Source organism: Pleurodeles waltl, chromosome 3_1 (assembly GCF_031143425.1).
Source record: "Pleurodeles waltl isolate 20211129_DDA chromosome 3_1, aPleWal1.hap1.20221129, whole genome shotgun sequence".
Lineage (NCBI taxonomy): Eukaryota > Metazoa > Chordata > Amphibia > Caudata > Salamandridae > Pleurodeles > Pleurodeles waltl.
In genome coordinates, this window is record NC_090440.1 from 282,277,822 (window position 1) to 282,290,171 (window position 12,350).

A 12,350-nucleotide genomic window follows, 5' to 3' on the forward strand; every position below is an offset into this window, starting at 1 on the left:
CAATTGCAACGCTACTTTTCACAAGCGTATTCGTAAAAAGAAAAAAAACACGCACATTTCGTGAATTATTCACAAAATATTTGTGAAGTAATTGCGGTCAGAGATATACAAATGTATTTCCCCTTTAATATCTCAAAAACTACGGAACTGATTTACACCAAATAAGCGTAAGTGTGATCTGTGTACCGAAAGCTGGCTTTCTGCAAATTTGGTGTAATTCCTTTCAGTGGTTCAGGTTGTACACGTCTAAAGGTCCTATGGGAATTAAAATGGAAAACACATTTTTCACCCCCTTTTTTCTCTGTCCCAACTTGACGGATCACACCAAAACTTTCCGTGCGAAACAAGAATCACTGCAACACAAATTTTGGGAAAAATGTTGTGAAGATTCGTCAAATGGTGTCAAAGATATAGGTAAGTCAAAAAACACTTTTTCTATGGAAACATGGTTCTAGCTATAACTATCTGGTGGTGACCACCACTAGATAATATATATACCTACTGGGTAGTTTTTGACTTAGGTCTGTGTTGCCATAGGAAAAGCCTTTTGTGGTTTGACAATAACTTTGGTGCCGCTTGACGATTCTTCCGAAAACTTTCTAAACAAACCAAATGGAAGGTTCACTCATCTCAGCTCCTTCCTGGAAATTTTTGGTGTGATCTATCAAGTGGGGGCTGAGAAAAAGGGGGTCCCAAGACACATTTTTCCCATGTAATTTCCCATAGGAAGTTTAGACACAGCTACAGCCAAATCAGATGAACAGAATTAGACCAAATTTGGCAGAAAGCTGGATCTTGATCCAGAAAGCGTGCTTTTTGTGATTGGTGTAAATGTATTCAACAGTTTTTGAGAAATGAAAGTTAAAAATGTATAGATATCAATCAGAGAGTATCGCATGACCTGAAAACGTGATCTGACTGGCTGTTGAGGGACCTCCTCAGTACCATTGTGGTACCGTGAAGTCAAAACACACATTTTATTGGCTGGCCACGGCATGAAGCTAAAGTTGCCTCTGGCACTTTATGTGTCCGGGACTAGGTACCAGTGTCATAGAAAACAAATAGAAACAAGGAACAAGGAGGGAGGGTAGGGGTTCCTTGACCCAGTGGCATTCTTGTGGGTGGGGTGGTCCCAAAGAGACACCCCCGGGGTCAAATTTCTTTTTGTTTTGTGGCCCTGCAGTACTACAGCGGGGCTCAGCGTAGCCCCCATGTAATTTAGTGGTCATACAACCATACACCTGGGAAACAAGTGGTGTGGCCTTGGTGCACTACAAGACCATTGTGGTTGGCATGAAAAAAAAACCTGAGAAAGTTATTGAAAAAATGCAAAGGGTAAAGTGATGTTATAGTTAGGAGAAAATATCAGTTATAACATTTCATTATATACTCTAAAAACACTGGCATACACCACTTCTAGTTAACTGAAGCAACTATAAATTGCACCCTCGCAGCACACTGCTTAGTACCTCACATATTACATTACGGAGGAGGCATGGGTGTGAGCTATAGTTACTTCAAGTTAACTATTTTTGAGTTTAGTATATTTGTAGTTAGGTGAGAAAGTCAGTTCTATATATATATATATATATATATATATATATATATATATATATCTCCCAACAGCAGTCTCCAGCGGGGGGCCCCAACAGCTTCAGGGTGGAGAACCACTTCTAATAAGTAAAGCAAGAAATGCCAAGCCCAGTTCGAGTTACATCCAAGCATTTATTCTCAGAAGAAATGGCAGCATACACTATATACATATATATATATATATATATATATATATATATATATATATATCCCACTAACAACTGTCAAAGGGACAGATCTATGTCACCAGTGGGTTGTTATAGTTAAGACTGCTTTCCCATAGGAAAAGCATTTTGTTTGGTTTGCTAATAAGTATGGCGCCATTTGACGAACCTTCAAGAAATTTCCAAAAAGGTTCATCCACCTCAGCTCTATCCTGGAAAGTCCAGGAAGATCCTTCAAGTGGGGGATGAGGATCACCTCATCCAAAAGGGGTGTCCCAAAAATTCCCCATCTTTTTTAGGCAGCACTACAACAAAAACTGTTGACGGAATTAAACAAAATTTAGCAGGTAGCTAGATCTTGGTCCAGAAAGTATGCTTTTTGTGATTTGGTGTAAATCTGTTCACTTTGTTTTGAGATATTATGGTTAACAGATAATTGTACATCTGAACAGTAGAGTCTGTGAGACTCCCACAAGAGCCTCTCAAGCAACCTTTTAAGAAATTTGAGCCTTCTGATTGGCCCAGGGGCCTTTTTTTTGTTACCCTTGGGCCATCTTGCAAATATTTCATGAAGCCATTATAGGACTCTGGAACGTAGTCCCCTGTCCAGAGGTTATTTAAAAAAATATATATATATGTGTATATATATATATATATATGGGCATGGTATGGGAACCCTACCCCCTCCCCACACTAGGCCCTGGGGGGGGGGGAGGGAGGAATCCCTGGGCCAAAATATATATATATATATTCTTTAAAAATGTGATTCCGTGAGACTTGCTGGATTGTGAGTAATTTTAAAAATAAGTCCATCTGCATTTACATTAGTATAAGAAATTGCATGTGCCTCCTTCTCCCTCCCTGAGCCAGAGAGAAACCTTCGGGACCCAATTCCCCAGGGCCAAAAATACATTAATAGGGGAGGAGGTGTGCAGCCCCCCCATCCTCCAGCCTGTAGAGGTCAGTGGGACCCCATTTCCAGGGCCAAAGTCTTTACTTTTAGGGAAGGGGGCACATGACCCCTCTCCCTAATCCCAAATGGGCCCGGGACCCCATCCCCTAGGGCCAGTTAACGCGTGTCCCAGGTGCTCACCCCCGGTAGACAGCGGTTTTCCCTGCTCACAGGATCATGGGCAGGAGAATAAGTGCACTCCCACACTGTGGGAGCTTGAAAATGCTCTTCCTGCCCATGCTCTTATGGGTAGGGAAACTGATTGCTCTTGCATGCAGAATCAGCTACACCCGCTGGGCAGCAGCAATGCTGGCTCCTATGGGGTTTTTGTGCTCAAATTAGAACATTAGAACCCAGCCTCCATCAATTTTGATATGATTTACTAGATTTGCGGCAGCACCTTATACGCATTACATACACATATTAAAATATGAGCACAATGGAAGATTGTGACAAAATAGAAGATTTCTTTAGAAACGTAGATACAGGTGTAACTACAGAGAAAGCTATGAGTAGTGGAAACCAACAAAGGAGAGAGGTACTAATAGACAAATGTATTAGATTGGAGAAATTGAAGAAACCAGAAATGTCTTACTGGTGGGATGGGGCAACACTTAAACAGTATCTAAAATTAAATAGGATTCCGAGGGGTCTCAGGCCGCATATTATTCCAACATATGACAATCTCAATGAAGACTTACTACTTAGATGGTAAAAGGAACTCACTAACAGTTCAATGAATCTGATAAGTATTCTGATTGAAAATACTGAATGGAATGTATCTAAACTGTTGGAACAAATTAAGATATTGGCATCTGAAATCAAAGATATGAATCTACTTGGCCCTATGAGTAAGAATAATGACATTTTGAAAAATCACCAAGAGGATAGTAAACAGAACAAAGCTTAGAAACTTAGCAGGGACAACATTGACAATCACACTGTCAGGGTATTTATCTTTCCAAAGAAATATGACCATTTGGTTACGAAGGATGAGTCTATGCACACTGCTAAAGAATCCTCTGTAACAAGTGTGAGCTCTACCTCTATGCCTAGCAGTGAAGGTGAAGCAGTTGATGCAGGGGACGATACATCCAATCAGACCTGCAATAACAATACTCTTTTAAAAGCAGTTATTAGAATCAGAATGGGCAAATCGAGATCAGAATACAAGAACCAAGACAGACCATTTAAGAAAACAAGAAGGGGGCAAAGAGGACAGAGAACATACAAGTGAAAAGAATGGGTAGATAGAAGTGGTCCCACAGACTGAAACAATGACAAAGGCACAGCAATGCTTCAAGACATCATCGAAAATCTTGGTCTGAATGGCCCACTCAAGAGACAGAGATTCGTACATAGGTGAAACTTCAGTATGGATTACTTACTCATACCAGGGTTGGGCCTTCATTACCTGTATGGCTGTTTGATACAAGACTGAGGGAATTTGGATCATTCACCATTCAGACTCAGCATACAACTTGAGCACATCATTACAATATCCAAAAGACAGAGAATGATCGCAAAAAGGTATAAACTACAGTTTGAAAACACACTACTTAGGGAACACGTAGACACTTACTTACACACAAAAACAAGGATTCAGTTACCTTATCACAGACCCTCTGGGCAGCAAAAAAGCAACTATGAGAGACAGCATGATGTGGGAGTTGGCCATAACAAGGAAAACATTCTAACTCCTGAATGGTAACTCCAGAGTGAGAAATATGTGAAATCACAAACCAATGATGAACAGAGTTGAGGTAGAACTTAGGGTGAAGAAAATGACCTCAACACCCAATCGTGTCTACGATGGTAACTTTTGAACCGTAGTCCATGTACTCGCCATACAACTCCGACAAAAGGAGGCCCAAACGGCCATTCATGTAAAAAAAGATGACACACGTAGGTTACTACACCAAGAGATCATGTTATAAAGTTAAAAGAAGGAATCCAATTTCAACAAGATGCATGAAAAGCCAACAACACAAGGCCCGGAATAAACTCAGAAAAGGTAGCCAATGAACAAATTCTGGGAAAAAAGTATATGTGCTGAGAAACACCATCATCAGGTCCCCTCCAAACAAAGACTCTCCATCCCGTAGGAGGCCCAAATGTCGCAAAAGGAAACACTCCTTCCACTTGTTCCATAGATTGCCAAAAACACAGAGAAGGATGAGATCTTGTCCCTCAGGTACTGCTGAATTTCAAATGTCTCTAGGGGAAGCACCCTCTCGCTGGGCTACAGGTGCAACCCAATGCAAATAACACAGAACTGTATATATTCTTACCCATAGATTAAGTCCAGGAGCCGGACTGGAAACATAATGGTATGACAGATCTCACCGATCACCAACATAGACTAAGACTCATTCTTCATTAACCAAAAGGATATCAAAAACGTATTTAAAAACACAAACTTCTATTTTACATATATGCCTCGAATATCCAGCCCAGAACCATTATTATCCCTAAGAAACAAAGTGCTTCACTGGCTATCAAAGATGCTGGGTAGAAGAACAGTGAGGGGAGTAGACATAACTAAAGAGCGGGAACTGGCACCAGTTCCCAAATAAATTATCTAAGGAAGAAAAGCAAGACTATCATAACACCTAAGAATCATGCTTCCTATTAGAGCTTGGTAAACTAAAACTAAAGACAAGAAAAAAAAGTGATCAGTCTGAGAGCATAAATCATACCATTACAAAATAGTTCACAAATTTGCAGTATAGTCTATTGGAGGCAATAGCAAATTAAATAAGCACCACCAGAGACAAAGTCCAAATATTTCCAAGTACAGGCCCTAACCTAGAAAACATAACCAGGACATACCAGACCTTTACCGGGCAGACCAAAGCAAATAAGTGACAAACTAAGCCAATGGAAGCATACCCTCAAGGCCAACTTAGAATTAGATCTCTGGGGCTTTCCCAACAAATTCTGAGAAAAGCATCCACAGATCTGGTCCAAGAGAGACTGCAGTGACCAGATGGCCAAGGCAATGATACAGAAATACTTTTGCAATTATGACAACTGGAAATCTGGCAAACAACACCTTCAGCAATCATCTGGGCAGAATCCAGTAACACATAGCACATGGCCGGAGACATGCAATTTTAAAGATTTCAGATCCATATAGCGTCCAAATACACAAAGTGCCACTTGCGATTATCTGGTCAGCAAGACTAGGTGAAAGTCACAATTTCAGACCGACTGCAATGGCGTGGGGGGGTCGGATACAGGGACTAGGTTAGTCCAGCTGAAAAAAGTTACCTTCTAAAGTCCAGTGCGAAGAGTTCTGTTCAAGGTGGAGGTGGCCATGAGGAGCAGGGAGAGCATTGTGGATGGTCATGGCTATAGCACAAAAAGCAAGATGGGTGTCGCAGACGGTGGTTGATGCAGTGTGAAGATCCTTCTGGGTGCCTCAGACGGACAGTGCTGGAGATGCACGTTGGTGGTAGGCTGTTGATGCTATAGTGGGAAGTACAGATCTCATGTCACAGGTCTTCGCTGGCAGCCATTGTAGTGCAAAGAGTTGGGCTCAACGGATCAGCAAGATCGTGGCATGAATGGGCCTATTCACAGTTGTGAAGAGCTCAAACCTTCAGGATTTCTTCTCTTCTTTAAGAAGGAGCTCAACTGATGCCACACTAAGGGTCCCGGACATGAGAGTACCTCTTTAGGATCAGGTACTCACTCCAGCAGAGGACAGCAGGGCTCGGGCAGGTCCAGTTGCAGCAGGGCAGCTGGGAAGTTACAGAGAGACCTCTGGAGCTTGTTGGGTCCCTGTTGCTCAGAACAAGAAGTCAGTCCGTTGACCCTTGGGGTCATTCAACCAAGGATGAAGGGAGCAGGTCCAGTCTTCCTTCTCAGCAAGCAAGGCAGCAGGTTATCCTTCTTCTGTAGTATCCACAGGTCCAGGAGTTTACTGATTAGTGGGAACGAGGGTCCCATTTTTATACCTGGTGCCCCCTTTGAAGTGGGAGAAGCTTCTCAAGTTTTCCCCCTACAGAGGTGTCCTGGATTTCCTGTCTCCCTGTCCTGTTTCCAGGTTCCATCTTCAGAACTGTAACTTAAAATCCAACATTACCATTAAAGAGCGTTTTAAATTAGAATTCTTCAGACACCAAACATTACTTTTTACCCACTCCTAATCAAAGGTTAGTACTTATTAAATGTAATAAGATAACCATGTTATTCTGTGGAAGAGGCAGGCCTCCCAGTAGTGAAGAACACATTTAAGAGTTTTTCACCACCAGGACATGTAAAATCAAAATGTGCATGGCCAACCTTTTGAATACAGTGCACCCTGTCTTACGGGCTTCTTTAGGGCCTACCTTAGGGGTAACTTGTATGTAATAAAAAGGACATTTTGGGCCTGGTAAAAGGTTTATTTTGCTAGGCCGAAATGGCAATTCAAAACTGCACTCTAGCTGCATTATCAGGCCTGACACAGGTTTTAAAGGGCTACTTAAGTGAGTGGCATAATCAGTGCTACAGGCCCCCTGGTATCATTTAATTTACAGGCCCAGGATACAGGTAGTACCACTTTACTATGGAACTTGGATGAAAGTTAAATGTGCCAATTGAGTGCAAGCCAATTTTACCATGTTTAAAGGAGAGCACAAACACTTTAGAACTGGTTAGTAGTGCTAAACTGCATAAAGTTCTAAAGCCAACCAAAACAAGTTCAGAAAAACAGGCAGGGTGAAGGCAAAACATTTAGGGGACTACCACCCAAGGCTGTCAGGTATAACAGGCATGATTTCCAACCTGTACACTGCAGCACAAGAAGAACAAGCCATCTCCTCATTTTGTAATGGCAGGGCATCCTCACTTATTGAATACATACATCCTACTTCCTTAAGCAGACTAATCACAATTCTCATGTATCAAACTATCATGGAGAGTTAAAACTGACCACAACCCACTGAATGTCACATCAAAAAGGCCTTTATGAGGAACCAACACAACATGTATGCTTGGAAACCCCGTGGACATCATTTAGGGATTGCCAGGAGTTGAAGTTGAGACCCCTGGCTTGCCCCTTGCAACCCCTGCCACTTGTTCTGTGACCGCTAGGTTTAGACGTAGCAAACTCAATAACAGAAAGACAAAGGCAGCACACCTATATGGCCATTATGCTCCACCTTTGTTTTCTGGCAATTGTTTTACTACACTATTAATGAATAAAAGTTTAATTTTTCACTATTAGTGTAGTAAAAAGTAGAGCACCAGGAGTTAGAATGAGACCTTTAGGGGAAAGATGTAAGTCAAAACATTTTTTTTTAAATGTATGTAGTGTGTGTGCTGGTGGGTGAGAGAGCATGTATTTATGAGCGTGCGTCTGTATGTGTGAGCACAAGTGTGTGAGTGAAAGTGAGTGACAGGTACTGAGTGAGAGTCAGTAACAGGTCCTGAGTGAGAATAAGTGACAGTGTCAGCTAGTATTAGTGGCTCAGATTGAGTGACAATAAGAGTAAGTGCACAAGAGTGAGAAAGTATGAGTGAGAGTTAGTAGTTCAGACTAAGTGTGAAAGGCAGAGAATGAGTGTGTGGGAATGAGGGAGGTAGTGTGAGTATGAGTAAATATGATTGAGTCAGAGTAAGAATAGGTGACAGTCAGACTGAATGCAAAACAGTGAGAATAAATAAGTGCAAATGAGAATGACTGACGGAGTGTGAGGTACAATAAGAGTGAGTGAGGATGTGAGTGTGAGTGAGAATGTGAGGTTATGCCTGCCAGTCTGCCATTGGTCCTGATATACTGAAGGTAAATCTTCACTTATGGAGGCACCAATGGAAATATGGGCATACTTGAGGCAAATGTTAGCATGACATGTCAAACTTACTGGTATTGGCATGCTGGAGGCAATTCTTGGCATAAGTGGCTCCCATGGAAAAATAATGGCACACTTGAGGAAATTGTTAGCTCATTGGACATACTTCTTGGCATAAGGGAGGAAAACTATTGCATACAGAGGGGGCAACTATGAAAAACTTTCTGGCCCTGATGTATTAGAGGTAATTTGACATTGATGACACTCTGGGCCCATTTACATGTTTCTCTTCCTTCTGACTGACCTTCTTAGGATGCTTGAGAGGAAAAGGAGAGTTAAAATCAAACTTTTGATTCAATTAACAGTGTTACCTATTTGGTCATACATTAAGTACAGGAGGTGGAGGATAAAGCTCAAAGATGTATTATAAATTAAAGGCCAAACTGATGTAAATAAAGCCCAAAACATGCTGTATAAGTACAAAATCACCAAAGGTAAAGTAAAGCGTTGAATGAAGTTAAATCGTATAAGCATAAGGCAAAGTTTTCAGAATTTCAGTTGAAGCAAGAAAAAAAGATAACAAACAAAATCTGATGGTCGGAATACAAGTTGTGATGCATAGCATAAAGCTGTGCAAAGGAATAGTTTGAAGAGAGGTCTGTACCCCTCCAACCCTCACGGGAATCCACTTTCGTCTAACTAGGTGAATACCAATTAAACCTACTGAAACCTTGAGAAGTCCAAATCATCAAGACCAGTCGTTTTCCATCTTCTTTGCATAGCTGAAACTGGCAACTTCCCTCAAGTTCTCATACCATGATTCGAACATCAGGATAACCTTGGACATCTCCAGGTGCCTGGTACACAAACAGGCATCTTTTCTTCTCAGTTCGTTAGTGCTCCCTGTCCTTGCCAAAGTATCCTCACACAATATGCCTTTCATTAACAGTAGACGTGTGCAGACGCACTTGCAAGGAAAACATTACAATGCAAGCAAAACTCCACGTTGAAGCTTAAATTACGAAACTAAATGTTTCAGGCCTTTGGTTATGCTAACTTAATAAAACATTGAATGCACATTCGACATACATGATTAAAAGTGCATCTTGCAATTATAAATAAATGCAAGAATTATAAGTGAAATGTGCTCATATGTGGTTACATCATAATACCATAAGCAAAAGACACAAATATAAATGTCCATGAGTACTACAATTCAGCATGTTAAATCAAACATTACAACACACACACATTTATATATATATTATATATATATATATATATATATATATATATATATATATATATATATATGGAAAATGTCACTTACCCAGTGTACATTTGTTCGTGGCATGAGACGCTGCAGATTCACATGCTGTGCATTATCCTGCCATCTAGTGTTGGGCTCGGAGTGTTACAAGTTGTTTTTCTTCGAAGAAGTCTTTTCGAGTCACGAGACGAGGGACTCCTTCCTTTCGGCTCCATTGCGCATGGGCGTTGACTCCATCTTAGATTGTTTTCCCCGCAGAGGGTGAGGTAGGAGTTGTGAGTATACTAGATGTGCCCATGCAATGGAGTAGGTTTGTATGTACATAATGTGTATTAAAATAATATTTATTTACAAATTTATAATTTTCATTCAACTAATAACGGCTACAGGCTCCCGGGGAGGTGGGAGGGCGCATGTGAATCTGCAGCGTCTCATGCCACGAACAGATGTACAGTGGGTAAGTGATATTTTCCGTTCGGTGGCATGTGTAGCTGCAGATACACATGCTGTGCATAGACTAATAAGCAGTAATCTCCCAAAATGCGGTGGCTTAGCCTGTAGGAGTTGAAGTTGTCTGAAATAATGTTCTTAATACAGCCTGTCCTACTGTGGCTTGTTGCATTGCTAACACATCTACACAGTAATGCTTAGTGAATGTATGAGGCGTAGACCAAGTGGCTGCCTTACAAATTCCCGCCATAGGTATATTCCCAAGAAAAGCCATTGTGGCACCTTTTTTCCTAGTGGAATGTGCTCTTGGTGTAATAGGTAGATCTCTTTTTGCTTTAATATAGCAAGTTTGAATACATTTAACTATCCATCTGGCGATGCCTTGTTTGGATATAGGATTACCTGCATGAGGTTTTTGGAAGGCTACAAAAAATTGTTTTGTTTTACGAAATTGTTTTGTTCTGTCAATGTAATACATTAGTGCTCTCTTTATGTCTAATGTATGTAAGGCTCTTTCGGCTACTAAGTCTGGTTGCGGAAAGAATACTGGGAGTTCCACTGTTTGGTTTAGGTGGAATGGTGATATGACCTTTGGTAGGAATTTGGGATTTGTACGGAGAACCACTTTATGTTTATGTATTTGTATAACGGGTTCTTGAATAGTAAATGCTTGTATCTCACTTACTCTTCTAAGTGATGTGATAGCTATTAGGAAGGCTACTTTCCAAGTTAAGTATTACATCTCACAAGAGTGCATTGGTTCGAATGGTGGTCCCATGAGTCGTGTTAATACAATATTAAGGTTCCACAAAGGTACTGGTGGTGTCCTTGGGGGTATGATTCTTTTTAGTCCCTCCATAAATGCTTTGAAAAGTGGGATTCTAAAAAGCGATGTTGTATGTGTAATCTGCAGATAGGCAGATATTGCAGTGAGATGTATTTTAATGGAAGAGAATGCTAGATTAGACTTTTGTAAGTGTAATAAGTAGCTTACAATATCCTTTGTGGAGGCATGTAGTGGTTAAATCTGATTAGTGTGGCAGTAGTAAACAAATATTTTCCATTTGTTTGCGTAACAATGTCTTGCCGTAGGTTTTCTAGCTTGTTTAATGACCTCCATAGACTCTTGTGTAAGGTTTAAATGTCCGAATTCTAAGACTTCAGGAGCCAGATTGCTCGATTGAGCGATGCTGGATTCGGGTGTCTGATCTGTTGTTTGTGTTGTGTTAACAGATCTGGTATGTTTGGTAATTTGATGTGAGGTACCACTGATAAGTCCAACAGTGTTGTGTTCCACGGTTGGCGAGCCCAGGTTGGTGCTATGAGTATTAGTTTGAGTTTGTTTTGACTTAGTTTGCTGACCAGATAAGGAATGAGTGGGAGAGGGGGGGAAAACGTAAGCAAATATCCCTGACCAACTGATCCATAGTGCATTGCCCTTGGATTGAGGGTGTGGGTACCTGGACGCAAAGTTTTGGCATTTTGCGTTTTCTTTTGTTGCGAATAGGTCTATGTTTGGTGTTCCCCAGCGGAGGAAGTGATCCTGTAGGATCTGGGGATGAATTTCCCATTCGTGAGTTTGCTGGTGATCTCGACTGAGATTGACGGCTAACTGGTTCTGAATGCCTGGGATGTATTGTGCTATTAGGCGAATGTGATTGTGAATTGCCCAATGCCAAATTTTTTGTGCTAAGAGACACAGTTGTGACGAGTGTGTCCCTCCTTGTTTGCTGAGATAATACGTTATTGTCATGTTGTTGGTTTTGACAAGAATGTGTTTGTGGGCTATTAGTGGTTGAAATGCTTTTAATGCTAGAAACACTGCCAACAGTTCTAAATGATTTATGTGGAGTTGTTTTTGTTGATTGTCCCATTGTCCCTGTATGCTGTGCTTGTTGAGGTGTGCTCCCACCATTGAAGTGAGAAGTGTGTCTGTCGGTCTATCAACACTAGATCTTGGAGTTGGCCATGTGCTTGTGACCATTGTTTTGCTAGGCACTGTTGTAAGGGCCGCATGTATAATCTTGCGTTTGAGACAATGGCTATGCATGAAGACATCATGCCTAGAAGTTTCATTACAAACCTTACTGGGTAGTGTTGGTTTGGCTGTATGCTTGATGTTATATTTTGGAACGCTTAAA